This window comes from Vipera ursinii (genome assembly GCF_947247035.1).
Source record: "Vipera ursinii genome assembly, chromosome: 2".
Lineage (NCBI taxonomy): Eukaryota > Metazoa > Chordata > Lepidosauria > Squamata > Viperidae > Vipera > Vipera ursinii.
The window spans coordinates 152,157,988-152,173,879 of record NC_139513.1 but is presented as its reverse complement, the minus strand read 5'-3'; the positions used below and the strand labels follow the sequence as shown (position 1 = coordinate 152,173,879).

The 15,892-nt window shown below is 38.0% G+C and overlaps 1 protein-coding gene across 5 annotated transcripts in view; it reads left to right on the top strand.

The window, feature by feature from the left end:
* The first annotated feature begins 3,780 nt into the window (after window positions 1-3,780).
* The window catches only part of CSRNP2 (cysteine and serine rich nuclear protein 2), a 53,059-nt gene continuing 40,947 nt past the window's right edge, over window positions 3,781-15,892 (top strand). For 3 of the 5 annotated variants that reach the window (XR_014491182.1, XM_083352469.1, XM_083352466.1), the window contains exon 1: window positions 3,781-4,220. The gene's annotated coding sequence lies outside the window, so the exon portion shown is untranslated. Of the gene's footprint in view, window positions 4,221-7,197; window positions 7,850-9,313; window positions 9,473-15,892 lie in introns of those variants that run through there. The other 2 variants (XM_083352468.1, XM_083352467.1) reach the window with 2 other exon arrangements.

Genomic DNA, 15,892 nt, shown 5'->3' with positions numbered 1-15,892 from the left:
TTGCAAAATTAAAAGCTAGAGATATAAGGGCAAGCAGTAGTAATCTCTTAACATGAAAGTAACCCCTGAAGCATGTGGAAATACGGGCATTTAACTGTAGTAAATAACTATGGCTCAGAATGTATTTCTCACTGTGAAAACATTCTGAATGAAGAGTATGGAGGAGACCAGCAGGAGATTTGCCTCTTAGGAGACAATGTCTGCGTATTCATTAGTAATATATTCAGACAAAAAAAATCCACACTGTGTGTACTGTGACAGCAATTGCAGGAGGTATCTGTACACCTTAAAATCTTAACAATATCACAGGAGGTCACTGCCAGGGATAGTTAAGCCATATATGCATTACTTTCTTATGCAGTTGCAGGCCTAAAATGTTTTGTTAAATTGCCAAAAAGATGCTATAATTTTTTTTCTATTGCAAAACACCCACTAGGACTACTGACAAAAAGTACTAATTTGCTTAATAGGCATGGGTTTCAGTTAAAAATAAGAGCTTTATGTGAACACGCATCACAGTGGTAGCGGGTAATTAGTTAATATAAACTGGCCTTTCCCTTTAATCTTTGGCCACGCTGGTTTGGAGCGAGCAGAGTTGTATTCTGGCATCTCTGAAAAACATAGATTGGGGGAGGATGGTATACAGTAAATGGTAATTGAGAACTCTATTAATGGTGCTACCTAGAATTTGACCCTTCTAGTCAAAATCTGATTTTGTTTAATCCTTAAGCATCTCAACTATAGACTCTTCATAATTTTAATAGTAAAATGCATATTGCTGCTTCTAGACTTCCTGGCAATCTTCTGAAAGTTAATTTCTGACTATATTTTGCCCAGACAGATTCTTAATTTATCCATATCTAAACTCTTGGGCTGAATCAATTTAATTTGCATATTAGAAATGACAAAAATTATGCTGAGAATGCTGACAATAAATAGTGACATGAACCAAATCCTACTATGAAGGATATGTTTTGATTCACTTTAAAAAACAACTATTTAACAGACACTTTACATGCTGGGAACAGTTGTATTCCTCCATAATGATAGATAATGCTGAAGGTCTGAGTTTTCCTATTTGTTAGTTTATTTTTATGCTCTTGGTTTCATTCTTTTTGTAATTTTCAAAGAATTTTGGCCTTCCAAAAGAGCCTGACTACTTGGTTATGCCAATTGGCCTGAGGCCCCGATGCAGGCATGTCATACTGGAAGTGGTTAATGGACTGAGATAAGATCCCGCCTATTCTCCATGTGCATCTTGCTTCTTTTGTTGCCATCTTTGTTAATTCTTAAGTGAATTTTAGTGTTAATATTTATTGTTTTGTTTTTATTAAGTTTTTATAGTTACAAATCTTTAGTGCTTAATAAACAACATGTTGTCTGGGTTAGCATATTTAACATTAATAGTAATACACCTTCCATTTTTACTCTACTCCATTTTTCCAGCCATTTATAAAAATTATCCCATGTTTGGAAATATTCTGTGTCTTCTTTCCCTTTCATTTTCAACGTGAGCCTGTCCATTTCTGCACAATCTAAAATTTTCCTAATTATGTCTTTTTCCAGTGGTGTTTCTTCATTTTTCCAATACTGTGCAAATGCACTTCTCGCTGTTTTTAATAAATTAAATATATGCATTTTTGTCATAGATCTCTGTAATTATACCTAAAAGAAATAATTCTGGCTTAAAATCTACATGTTTTCTTAACGTTTTCTGTAACCACATGTGTATTTTTGACCAAAATTTGTTTTATCCTATTTTTATTGGTTGTAAGCTACCTAGAGTTGCCTCTATGTGAGACGGGTGGCATAAAAATTTAACAAATAAGATAAATATAAAAGGGGCATGATCTTAAAAGAAAACAGGCTGTGATTTACTTTGTCATGTAGCCTAAGCTATTTAGTACTAAGCCATTATGGATATGACATTTAATATCTATGTCATATTTAAATACATCTGCACTTATTTTTGGATGGCATTAATTTTATCCCACACTCTAGTGATATCCAAAAGATTGGTTACAAAGTAAAAGCGATTTTTGACTCAGATTATTAAGTCCAAAACAGATATTTCTTACCATATGGAAACTGAGTAGGGTATTTCTCCTTCAAGTATCTGTTTTATTAGGTAGGGCTGAATTTTGTACTTGTTCAATTTGTCAATAGGCATGTTTCCCCAAATGTATTTTCCTTTCTTGCCACTCCATCTAGTGGTGAGCAAAAGTGTTGCAGTATTTAAGATCTGGGCACTGACTACATACAGTAAAAATGCAGTATTCTTAGATTGAATGTTGAGACTAACTTTGAAGGGAGTGGAAGGGACCAATCAAAATTTAAAAATGGAACTACACAGGAATATTAAATGTCTTTATTTCCCAATTTTCTTCTATCCTGGGATCCAAGGGAGTAAAAATGGTATACTTAGAACTTGAGAGTTCGTATCTATAATTTCAACAAGAACTCTGTGTATTCTGTAAATGCCTGTTCAGGTTGTTGTTTTTTTTACATCCAATGGGACTTGGATGTCAGTGACTGGATTCACATATTCTGTTAGGCCATAATCATCCAGGTCATGGTTGTCCTAAAAGTGCTTTTTCCTGAAGAAGCTTCTTGGATGAGAAGTGAAACATCTGTGAAGAAAAACAAAGTTCATTTGCTTTTTGAAAAGCACCTTTGGGACAATCAAGCCAAAAGTGTAATCAGGGCAATATAGCTTGACAAAACAAAACATGGTTCAGTGTAATGTGTAAATCGAATCAGTATCTTAAAGGATTATAACTTTGTCATTACTATACTGTACTCAAAGGTTTTGTTGTTGCAATGAATGGCTTGAGAATGACTCTAAATGACAGACGTCATGGTTCAATACAGCCTTCTGATTTTTGAATTAATTAGATGAACATTCTGAAGGTCTAGAACCTTGCATATTTTATAGTGTCAGTACAATTTTTAAGGTTCTGTTTTGTTTTCATAAGGACAATTTTGATTTTTTAAATCAGTGTGATAAGGATGCCTCAGATTATTAAATTGTATGTTACCTCATCTAGTTTTATAAAAAAATTGATCTCTCACTTTCTCTTTGTCACACAAACATACAATTTTTTGTAGGCTTATGCATATGGTGTCTCCCTTTTCCCACTCAGGTTCTTATCTGATCCTGTCTTCTGATCCTTCTAATTAATTGCAGCATAGTGACTGAATCTATTATAACTGAAAATCAAAATCAAGTTAACTAAACCTGTTTTTAAATTAAGACTACAATTACCTCCACATATAATTAGCATAGAGGAGCTATTAACTCCTGAAACAGTCCTGCAGTTGTTTACTTAGTATTATGATTCTCATCTGAACCCTATCCTACATTAACGTTTTTCTTTTTATTTTGTTAGTCGAAAGAAACTGGCCCCCATGCTCTGCAGATGTGTCATGACTGCAGAGTGTGATAAAATAGCACTCTGCACACCCGCAAACATCTTAACCTCAAGCAGTTCTGGGAAAAGTGCTCCTCCACTATCTAGATAGTATACAAGATTACCTTGTTTTTAAAATTAGACTCACTCAGAATAAGATGGCAACTTGAAAGGACAGGCTGGTAACCCTCTGTCTGGATCGTTTACCACCAGGCTTGTCCGCTGTTTTACTTTTTTAAGGAATACTTTTAGCGCAAACTACCAACCGCCAGGTTGCATTCAGGAACCTAATTTTAGCAAGCGCTGGGTTCCATTTCCCAGCGTTCAAAGCGCTACGTGGTCCTTTTCATCCTCACCTCGGATGCCGCCCTTACCTGGACAAACTGTCCCACCCCGGGCTCGCCCGCCCCCCTCCCCCCGTTCTATTGCGCAAGTACCGCCCTTCTGTGGGTGACTACGTTTCCCATGTTGCCGCGCGAGTGCGGCGCCATGCGTACGGGGGCGGGGAGAGGCCGGAGCGCATCACGTGGCCGTCTCCCTATAAAAGGCGACGCTGCGCCGGCTGTCCCATTGTTATCACCGACGAAGTTGGGGTTGGTGGTCCGCCTGGCCTGGGCCGCCGCCGCTGCCTGCCAGAGCCTCCCCGCTGCCGCCCTCGCCTACCCATTTCCTGCTCCCTCCCCTCCGAAGGCACGGAGCTGCTACCTCCGCACCATCCCCTGCTTAGGGGATCTTGGGCTTCGCCCTGCAGCCCCGGCCTGTGTAGAGGGAAGGGAGGAGGGACCGGCGGGCGGGAGGAACCCCTACCCGGTGAGTGGCTGGATTCAGCTGGGCTGGCTGGCTGGCTGGCTAGCGTGAAGAGGAGGGCGTGCCTTGCGAGGGGCCGGGCTACGGGGGTCTTTTGGCGGCGAGGGCGGGAGGAAAGAAGCGGGCAGGAGACCCCCCCTCCTTCCCCAGGAAAAGACCTGTAGGCGCTGCGGCGGCGTCTTTGCGCGGGGGGGGGGGTTTCCCCTCGCTGGGTGAATTCTCGCCGCCCCGCTGGCCCTTCCTTGGAAGGAAGAAGGATGGGCGATGCTTCTTCCCTGGAAAGGGAGAGCGGAGAAGCGCTTCCTGCCTGCCTCCCTGGCCGAGGCAAGGATGGTTTGAGGAGGGGGCGAGGGGAGGAAAAGCGCGCCTCGCCCTTTGACGTTGCAGGATGGAGGAGACCGACTTCCCTTCGGCCTTTGCGTTTGAATCCCCGGACGCGCTTCTTAGGTCTTGGTTTTGTCGCAGCCTTCTCTTCGCTGACGGCAAACCCGATTCCGGGATTGCACGCTAATGTCTCTCTGGTGATTGAGGAGCAGCTGGGTGCTCTCCTGTCTTGAGCCTGATCGGAGGGTTTGTGGGGGGTCTCCGCGTGGGGGGAGAGAGAGAGAGTGAGAGAAGGGCCGGGGCCGCCTTGTCAACTTGAGTTCAGATTGCCTAAATGGGAGGTTGCAGTTAACCTCAATAGGAATTCCCTCCCTCGATGCGTAGTGTGTAAGCTACCGTACCTGAAAATGAGGTCGGTAATTATCTCTGGCTGCAGTTGTTAAAATCCAAATGCTGCTTAGTGGAGGAGGAGGAGGAGGAGGATATTCAAAGTGAGACTTGAACCTTGTGCAAATAATCTAGATCTGGAACGGGGAGGGGGGAGGGAAGCAGGGGAAAGGTTCACTATCCGAGGCTGCATCACTGAGCCGAAAGTATCTCCCCCAAAGCCCTATGGGTAAATTTATATAGTGTTGAGTTTGTAGAAATGTTTGGTCGTCTGATTAGGTATCTATAGACACTTTTTTGCAAAAGTAGTTTTCTCCCCCTGTGTAGGTAAACTATATTACCAGTTTTCATTCTTTAGGGTACAATGGGGGGGGGAGGGATACGGGATTCAGATATGTTATGGGTGGCATTTGTTGGGGTAGTGCCCACTACCTTAATGTTGGATTTTAGAACAATCCGTTCAAAGAGAGGTTCATTATGCATACTTCTGGGATCATCTTATATGACAAAAGATATCCTGAAAAATAGGCAGAAAGTGATGCCTTTGGGATAAGAGTGGGCTCCGATATTTTAAGATACGGATAACTTATTTTCAGTTGACTTTGGCCTTGAGGTTAAGGGAGTCCTAACAAAAATCTAAAATACTACCGAAAGCTCTCTTTTTGGAAGATTCTAGAAAATCTTTTGACTAGTACTCCTACTTCCTTAGGCCTTGGAGTTAGAGGGCACATATATTATAGGTTAATCATAGCAAATATTAAGGTGATGAATGTTTTGTCTTACAGATTTAATGCTAAAGAATTTATTCATTCTGAAAATATTAAATGAAATATAAAAACCGACCTGAAAAAGGGTACCATAAATATTAATGTTTGGTAGAACGGATTTTTCATATGAAATTGTTAATGTATTGTAATGGACATTTTATGAAAGATGTGACATAGGCTTAGAAATGGGTTGTGTATATACATAGCTTCAGAGATTTTCCAAATTAAAGAAGATGAGAACAAAAATCCAAAGATACAAACCATAACTTGCTTGTTAATATATATATATAAACCAAATCATAAATGCAGATGCTTATTCAGATAGCCAATTTTTTTATTTGGCTATAGTATACCTGCAAACTATGCCTCTTGCAGTATAGAATTGACTATTCCTGCATTATGCTACATTTGATAATTTTCAGGAAGTGCAAAATTTTCTTCTGAAGCATTGGAAACCTAGGAGAAATATTAATGATTCCAGTGTTTATAAGCTGTATAAGTTAAAAGGAGGGGAAGAATTAGGACTTTGTAGGTTTTTAGATTCAAAGAGAAAAATGTGTTTTGGGGAGTACAGAAGAGCACTGCTACCAAATCAAATGTGTCTTTTCCTGCTGTGGAGAAGGAAAGACTCTATCCCTCTTCCAAGTTCCTAATATTTTAAAATATAAGTCTAAGATCCTGCACATCCCTAGGTGTCATTCAGTTCAGGGTTTCAGGAGACTGGTACTGGAAGATCATCTGATACTTTTTTGAACTGAATCAAAAAAATGAAAATCATCCAGAATTTATAATAGGAGCCATTGTGTTCATATTGGGAAACAGGAATAATATCACTATTAAATAATGTAAACAACTTGAACGAATGGTTGCAAGATTTAAAGTAAGTTTATACTTCATTCCTCATACTCATAACTTAATTGTATGTGGAGAACTGGGAAGAGATTCATTTCATATTTTTGCATAAAGGAAGTTGCTGGACTAGTTCCCCCTGATAATCAACTTTTTAAATGATTTCATTACTTGCAAATTATTTAACCCTGCTCAAATTTTGTTTCAAAATCCAGCAGTGAAACCTTAGAGGGGAAAATACAGTATTGTGCTTTTTAGGTTACTTGATGTTATTTTTATTTTTATAAATTTGTCATATATGTATAACATGAATAGGAAAGTTTAGATTATTTGTTAAATTGTCCCAGATAGGTAACAAAATATCTTCTTTTGAGATTTGTCCAAAGTGTAGTCTCTGTTGATCAATAGCAGTGATGTCACAATACTGACTGTTCTAGAATGCTATCTTTCAAGATATTACTAATATAGAGAGCATCTGAATTATGGTCAGATGTGAATGATATTAAAAGTCAAATTTCTTTAATTGTATAAAATATTTTGGTAATAATTTGTAAGATATATTTCTTCAATGAAAACAAAAGCATAGAACAGACCTTGGGTTGTAAATTTAAACCTTGTTTTTCATTCAGTTACTGTTAAGTAGAAGTCATATACATCTTTTTAAAAAAGTCAACAAACAAATACTGCATATATTTAAAATGAAATTATGTAAACCTGTGTTTTTCCCCCCAACGTGGTACAGTAGCTTTCATGGTTGCCTTTCTTTCCCACTTTATTTTCATGATAATTCTGTAAATTATAGTTTAGGCCCATGGTCATCCAGTAAATCAGTATCTTAAGTTCCAGCCACCCAAAGCCTAGTTTTTTCCCTTCCTTAGCTATCACTTGCTTAAATTACTAACAAGAACATTGGAGTTTGTCCTTTGATTTCATTGATGGACTCGGCAAACTGTTTTTCTTGTGTGTAGTAGCTGACCTCTCCTAGAATATGATGATGCAAGAGTCCGATGATTGACATCTTTGGCTTTTGCCTGACAAGTAATCTGTTTTAATCTAAATGTGTTTGGTTAAAATGATAATATAGCAAATGTAATACAGGAGACTGGTCCTGCTATTCATACATTGTTTCTGTAGACTGATTCTCAGGAGATTGGAACATGATAGGAAGGGAAGTATATCTGGTTTGGGAAAAACCACCTCTGAGTGAAAATCTTTGTATCTGCTTGGGGGGGATATAGCTAGGAAATAAATATAACCCATCAAGAAAATCACAAGGATAAAGGTGCACGGCATAGAAAATTCAAGGTGAGTCTCCATATGTACTTATTTGTATATGCCAGAAATCTCTAAGCCACAAGAGAACAGTTTGAGTGTTGATGCATAATAGGGTACAATTATCTCTGGATATTCATTCAGGAAGGGTATATTGGGAACAGAGTTGCCTTGTTTGTTGAAGTCATGGAATTCCATAAAGTTTAGAAGACATAAATGAGACAGGCTTTTCTATCAAACAACAGGATTCCCTGTTTTATTTGTGTAAAAGCAAATTACTAGGAGTACACTATCACTCATATCCCCTTGAACCAGGAAACTGAAACTGAACTGTAGATGAAAAATGAAATTAGAGCCATATGAAAAAGAGACTTGTTTTAAAAGACTAGTTTGGTGGATGCAGCAGATCAGAGACAGCCCTTAGAATAATGCATGCCAGTTGCATCTAAACTAATCTTAATGAGGCAATTAACACATCTGTGATCATTTACATGATATTCTTACTAATATCCTTATGCAAATGATGTAAATTGCCACAACAATATTCTTTCATAAATTTAACATTTTAACTGCAACTAAGACACACACACGTCCCCAAGATGGACTGTTAAAACAAGGTTTCACTACAATAGTAATAGACTTCAGTAATCCTCACTTGGACTCTGAAATATTGTTCTAGAAATGAGAAATCTAGTTTCCAGAAATCCTGGAAATTATGGTGTCTGGAAGTTAGATTTCTCATGTCTAGATGCTTGGAATCACAGAGGAAGTATATTGGAAATAGAATTGCCCGTATTACAATACTTTATACAAGGATATTCTACCTATATTAATATATACCCTTAGGCAAGCCTAGAGTGCACCATTGGAGTGTTCTGTACATTTCTACACGGTATCCTAATATTATTGACCTAGGAGAGGTGCAGAAAAGGGCAGAGTAAGAATATAGTAACTGTCTCTTTAGTTTCCCTTTCACAGTGGTAAAACTTGAGTACAATTCTTTGGTTGTATTTTGTCAGATCTGTTCCTATATAGGACACAGTTTGAAAATCTCTGTAAATGCACTGATGCAGAAGATCTATTTTGTGCTGATGAATTCATAATCAAGAATGTTGAATAAATCACTCTTAGGCTATTTATTGATTCAGTTAACTTTGATCATTTGACCAGATAAACTTGCTGTGGATTATATTCTTTCTTGCCAATACAGTACATAAATAATATGTCCATTTTGTATTTCCTTTTTGTATAAAAATTCTAATACAAAATTATTTTTTAAAAAAGATTTTCTGAAGCTAATTTACAGAACACATGTGTTATCTGTGGAGAGATACAATAGATCTCTTCTTTTGAAACAGTTGATTAGTATTTGCCTTGTGGTGCATTAGTCTTGTCCTTGTACTGAGCTATTTCAATCCTGGTGGCCTAGCTCAAAATCCTGCACTAAAAACATTGTAGTATGCATTGCTTTGGAATATGTTCTGTGTTTTATACTAGATGTAACAGCCTGCTGAACTTTTTAAAAACAAGATCAGGCTTGGATCATTTGCAGCCATCTGATGTTTGAGTCTTCTAATGATGTCATCTTATTCAAGGAGTTTGCTTCTCTGCAATGAAGGTGCCATGTCATTCTGGATGCATCATTTCTGCTTACAAGTATGTGGTAACAATGAAATTAGGTACTCCAGAATTCTAAAATAAAGATCCTATCCTAGAGGGATATGTCAAAGGTCTATGGCTGTTTTCTCCTCCAAATTATTGTTTTTTTTTGCGGGTACTTAAAAACTATTTTAAAAAAGCCCCCTATTTCCTGGTTTAAGATGACTTTCAGTGATTAATGCTTCCCTATTCTTTGCCTAAGTTAAATTATTTTCTTCAATAGTGCTGTAGCCCAATTCTTCTGCTGCAGTGGAGATATGTAGTAGAGTTATGTCTAGGGAGTTTCTGATCTTTATTTGGAACAGTGCTATATCTATTTGCCTTTGCCTTCCCTTCAGTGATGAGAAGAATATAAAGGCAAAGGTTTTTCAGTGCGCATTTCTTCACTGACCTGGTTGATTGGCCAGTTTATTTGCAATTTGATTCTCCTGAAGCTTCAGGAAAAAATACTTCTTCAAGTAGATATTAAAAGTATGTTCTGGTCCTTATGTGCCCTAACTGAGCAATTTTGTTCCAACTCATGAAATAAAATTGGCAGCATAGAAATTTGATTAATAAAATAAAATGACTGCAAGAGATGGACTTTGAATTAATGATGCTTGACTACACTGGTGCCATGGTTTGGGCTAGGAATATTCTAGCTCATTTTGGCTGTAATGAACTAGTTTTTCAGGAAGGCTGCATTGATGACTCCTCCCTTCCTTCAAGAGGCTCAAGATAGCCTGTAATTCTCTCTTCCCACCTGCCCATTTATTTTTACTTCGTCACTGAGCCTAATTGTGACAGAAGAAGAGATGATAACTAGCCAAAAATGGTGCCTGCCTGGATAGGAAAGTGCTTTAAATATCTTGTCCTAATACAGTACAGTACTCTTACTTCCACATCATATTGGCTGATGTATTGTATTTGTATTGATTTGAAAAAATAAGAACCCAAGAAAGAAAAGAATAAGATTGCGAGCCTGATCTGTAGATCCAGTGCACCTACTGTAGTATAGTCTGATATTTGTACTTTAACAGACAAGGTAGCATTCTGTACTTGACAAGTACTGTAGGAATTATCAGTAGTTCCCCTACCCAAAGTCATTAAATATGCCTCATCGCTCCAAATCAAACCTTATTATCACATTGCTGTGATATTTAGGGGAAAGCAGACATATTTGTGGCTGTGCCTTTAGTGTTTGTGCTGCTAAGGGTATGGCTTTTATGCAGCAGAGTGAAAAGTGTTTCCCAAACATCAACATCACTGTGGTAGCCATCTTTTTCTGAATTAAAATTAAAGGAACATTTCGCTCCAATAGTATTAAAAGATTTCTGTTTAGAATTTATAAGCATACTTGCCTTCAGAGTAAACCTCCGCTTACCTTGACTTACTGTTCTAAATAAAGCGTCTTGTCTGGGAGAAACAAGATATTCTAAATATTCTAGATCAGGGGTCTTCAAACTTGGCCCTTTTATGACTTGTGGACTTCTGGGAGTTGAAGTCCACAAGTCATAAAAGGGCCAAGTTTGAAGACCCCTGTTCTAGATATCTCAGTTTGAGTGCTGTGTATCATTGCTTTTGAACAGTAAAATCATACTAAGTAAAGTCATTAGTTACAGCTGCTATTCTGCTGCAGAGCGAAATGGAATAGTGAAGCTAATAGAGATATATAGTAGGTAGCCTTTCACATAGATTAAATGCATTTTATTTCTCTTGATAAATCAATTATTGGACTTAAAGGATCTAGCAACACATTTATTTTTATTTGTTTCTTAGTTTTAATGTTGTCCATCCTGGTGAGTAAATGTTTCTTTTTAAAAGTCACATTTTCCCCCCTCCTTTTTTATTTTTTGTTAAGATATTGTCCCCAAAAGTTTGTCTCCTTATCTAACAACTTCCTGTGTCGCTCAATATGGTAGTAAGAAAGTACAACCACAATGATTTCGATATTTTCTAGTACAGGTAGTTTTAGCTTAGCAGTCACAATTGGGAACAGCAACTCTGTTACTAAGTAAAACATCTGGTGACCATGATGAACATTTTTTTCTTCTGTCTTCACCATTAACTGCTTGTTGCAAACTAGTTGTGAAGCTCACCAGTGGTGTGTGGCTCTAGGACATTGCAATGGTTTTTGCAAATGTGATTGCAAAGCTCTTTTTATACTGTTGTAACTTTGAATAGTCTCTAAACCAGGGCTTTTCAACTGGTGGTATGCCTACCACTTGTGGTACATTAACGAGTGGCAGGTGGTACGCAGCCCTGCCTAGCCAAGTGTAATGGGGGAGGGAAAGAGCCAGCGCAGGCAAGGACTTACTGTGAGAGAGTCCTCTGGAGCTGCAGAGTGGCTGGGGGGAGGCAAAGGCCCCAGGCTCACTTCTGGCTCGCCCTCCCCCCTGAGAAAGGGGGGGCAGAGACAGGAGAGGCTATAAAAGGAGGCAGTTTGAGTGGGAGAGGGAGAGAGAAAATAAGGAGCCTTGGGAGGAGGTGGAGTCAGCTCTAGCTGCACTGAAGGTGAAAGGGGGGGGGGGGCGGCCGGCCATGAGCTGATCTACAACTTCTGTGGCAGCCACCTGTGCTGGCAGCAACAAACAGGCAAGAAATGCAGCAGAGGAGGGGTTGCCCTCCACGAGGAATGAAGAAAGGTAGCATCAGCTGTAGGTGAGACAGGGAGGGAGGGAGGGAGATGGAGAGTGGAAGGATTCTTATGTGCTTTTGTGACTGAAGTTCTGGGATTTGTGCAATGGGGGCTTTGTGTTCTTAAGAAGTGTTTGGCAATTTGTATTTGGCTGATGGCTGATGTCTCCTGTTATTGTTGACTGTAAGTTTTGTAAGGGATTTTGAAGTATTTTTCTCCTGAATGGATTTTGCCTGTAACATTCCTTTACTTATGAATGAAGCCATTTGGGGAGGCTGCCTTAGCCGGCAGCCAATACTTACTACATTTCTTCCTTAAGTGCTGGCTGCCAGGTCCTTAACTTTCCTTTCTATCCAGTAGCTAATTCTTAAAGGGGAATGTGCCTTTTTAAGCTAGTTCACTCAGCAGCTTGTCTTTTCTGTCTCTGGAGGTTTTTCCTTGTTTGATGAATATATGGAAGAGAGAAAATAGGGGTGGGTGGGGGGTTTCAAATTCTTCCTTCAGAAGAAGGTGGGCATGAGAAAGAGGGAGGGAAAGAAGTCCTGCCTTAGCACTTGGCCAACAGCAGCCCTGCCATTTTCTTTGCTTGTCAAAAAGTTGCAAAAGGGTATCACATGACCATGAGACACTGTGACCATCATAAATATGAATCAGTTGCCAAGCATCCAAATATAAATCACATGACCCTGGACATGCTGCAATGGTCATAAGTGTGAAAAATGGTCATAAGTCATTTCAGTGCAATTGCGACTATGAACAGGGTGGTTTTTTTTTGTTTGTTTTTTGTCAAGTTTGTGACACCTTGCTAGGTGGTTAATATTTATGGAAATTACAAGTCAAATAAGGACATTAACAGAAAGGCTACACTTTTGGGGACCTACTTCAAATTGTCTACAAACAGAAGAGTTGAAGCATTATATATTATACAGGTAGTATGTTTAATTGATATTCATGCATTTTTCTTTCCATTTCAAATGAATGTGAGTACAGTATTGCAGAAATTTGAATGGAATATGCTAGCTACATAACTGTTACTAAGATGATCACCTGATTTATATTTTTGGCTTAGTATTATTTTAGAATGGAGATCATTTTACTTTGAGAAAACCATTCCTAAAATGTTTCAACGTGATAGAATAGTATAGGCAAATAGTAATGTAAGTTCTGAATTGTTTAGATATACAGCTGAAATCTCAAAATGTATTGTAATGTCACCAAACAAGAGAGTGTGAAATCAGAATTATCTGCCAGCCTATGTTGAAAAATAGTACAATATTAAAATCCTGTCAAAGAATTGTGAGAAGCAGTAATGGCAGCCAATGTGTCAATTTTAATTTTTAACATAGTAAATATTGATAAATATAAACAATGTAAACAAAAGCTGTTTTGGGCTTCTCCATAAATTTTAAAAGTGGGATGGGTCCTGAGAGAAAAATATTTTAAGAAACACTGATCCAAGGCATAAAAATGTTAACAAAAGAGACAAATAAAAACATAATAATTACAATTCCACAATTGTTATCTAAAGTTATTATCTATTCTAATTGTTTTTAGGAATTCTTTCATATGTTCAACATCTAATTTGCTTTTTTGTTTAAGATTTAACTATTGGTTTAGATCTATTCCAGTGAGTTTGCTTAAGGAAAAATAAATACAAAAGTCCATGCAATCAAAACTCTGAAATGGAAGGAAGAAATGTCACAGTGGAGGAGAAGGAACAGCAGAAGTAATGTGGGAATCCCCTTGGAGTTCTTTTGATTACCTGACCATAGATACTAAACTATGACATCTGTTTTAAGTTTCCAGAGGCAAGGAAGCAGCCTTGAGAATCGGATGCTAAACTGGGACCAGTTCAGCTGGGTATGGGTGGTGACTAGAGCAGGCTTTAAATTATATCATCTCTTCATTTGGTATAGTAGACCTTCTGGAAAAGCACACCTATATTTCAATTTTAAGTATTATATTGGTTAAAATTACGTTATCTTTCTTTAAAACAAATAAATGAGGAACCTGCAGATGTTACAGGTCTGATTGCTGGTAACAACAGATGTTGCCAGGAACAGCTGGAATGATTTTGTTAAAAAAGATGTAGGCCTAAAAATCACCATGCAACCAATTACTGAGGGGATTTTTGCCTGTACCAACTGTTCCCATTTCCCACTCCTTTTTTCTGCTACCATTTGTATTTCCTAAGGGGAAAAAAATGCCCAAAGGCAGATTCACCCCAGTATCCATTATGGTGAAAGGGAGACACAGAGCTCTACCAGGTGTGATAGGGATCATTAATTATATTTTGTATATTGTGCCACTCTTGTTTAAATGCATAGCTATAGTTTTTTGATTTAAATGCTTGTCTAGGATCTTCTCTTACTTGGCTATCAGTTGTACGGTATATAAGTCAGGTAATTCATTTCTGTGTCTGGTATATTGATGCCTAATATATAGAAAAAATTCAGCTGGAAAGTTTGCTGGTTTAAGATGGTAACTTCAGTGTGATAAATTTTTAATACAGAGATTAAATTAAACCACAGACCTGTCAGCTTTTAATTCCTGAAGTTATATCAGAAGATGCATTGATAGTGTTCTTAATGAATCGCCACATATATAGCTTTATCTTCTAGCAGTAAAAGGGAGCCAGTCAAATATGACTCCATTTCCAGATAATCAGCTTTAAAAAACTTGGTGGAAATAGCCTTCCAGAAAATTGTGAAGACCTGGCTTTTCCCCCAGTAAATGAGTTTGTTATGCAAAGCCTTGATTATTGCATTGTTAACACTGTATTTTGTGATAGATAGATAGAAAGAAAGAAAGAAAGAAAGAGAAAGAAAGAAAGAAAGAAAGAGAAAGAAAGAAAACATTTTTGTGGATTGATGTTAGCTGGTCAGAAGAATTGTTGCTTCTGGAATATTTCCCATTCTACTGTTAGATTTATAAAATTGCTAAAGAGGCAAGAGCTTGAAGGCTGTGGTCAAATGATAGCAAAAGAACAAAGGATAAAAGAGAATGAAGTGACTTGACAGAGAGTAGTAATCAAACTGCAAAGCCTGCAATGGACAAAGGTACAAAAGCAGCAACGATGAGTGTGGTTTGTGCAAAAAAATGTGAGAGAGCAAGAGAGAGAGAGATTCTTAAATATAATTACAAAGAGTTCTTATTGAATTACACAGCACCAAACTTTACTTAGCCAGAAACAAAAACAGTTGTGTTACCAGCAAGAAATTGTGTCCCTTATACTGACTGGCCTCTTTATAGTGTGTATGAAAGATTAATTGTATGAAGTTCTTTTGAATACCAGTGTTAGACATAACATATCTACTGTTTGTCTGATTCTTCAGTTATTGAGGATCAGGATCATAGTTATTTGATGCTCATGTGCCTCTAGCATCATTTTGTGAAAAATGGAGGTCTTAAGGTCTATCAAGAGTGACCAAAATTCACCATGAACTTAGGAAAAATCTGCAGTTAAATCCCTTTTGACAGCCTTTATTATGCCTTTTCTATATAAAGAAGAGCATTTGTCACTTGCCTGAAAAAAGGACTACTAGATAGGGGATGCAAAGTCATGGCCGACATCCCTGCAATACTCCATAGTATCTTCTAGGCAGATACGGTAGCAGTCCTTGCCTAAAGGAAGCCTGTAATGAAAAGGCAGTAAGCAGGAGTATTTTTTCTCTCTGCAGCTTCTCTTATGCTTGTTTTTAATCATAGGCTGAAACTTGCTGCTCAATCCTTTCAGCTACATTCTTGGCTACTCCCACGTGGATTTCTGTGCTGTTGCCACCTTACCATGCCACTTAATT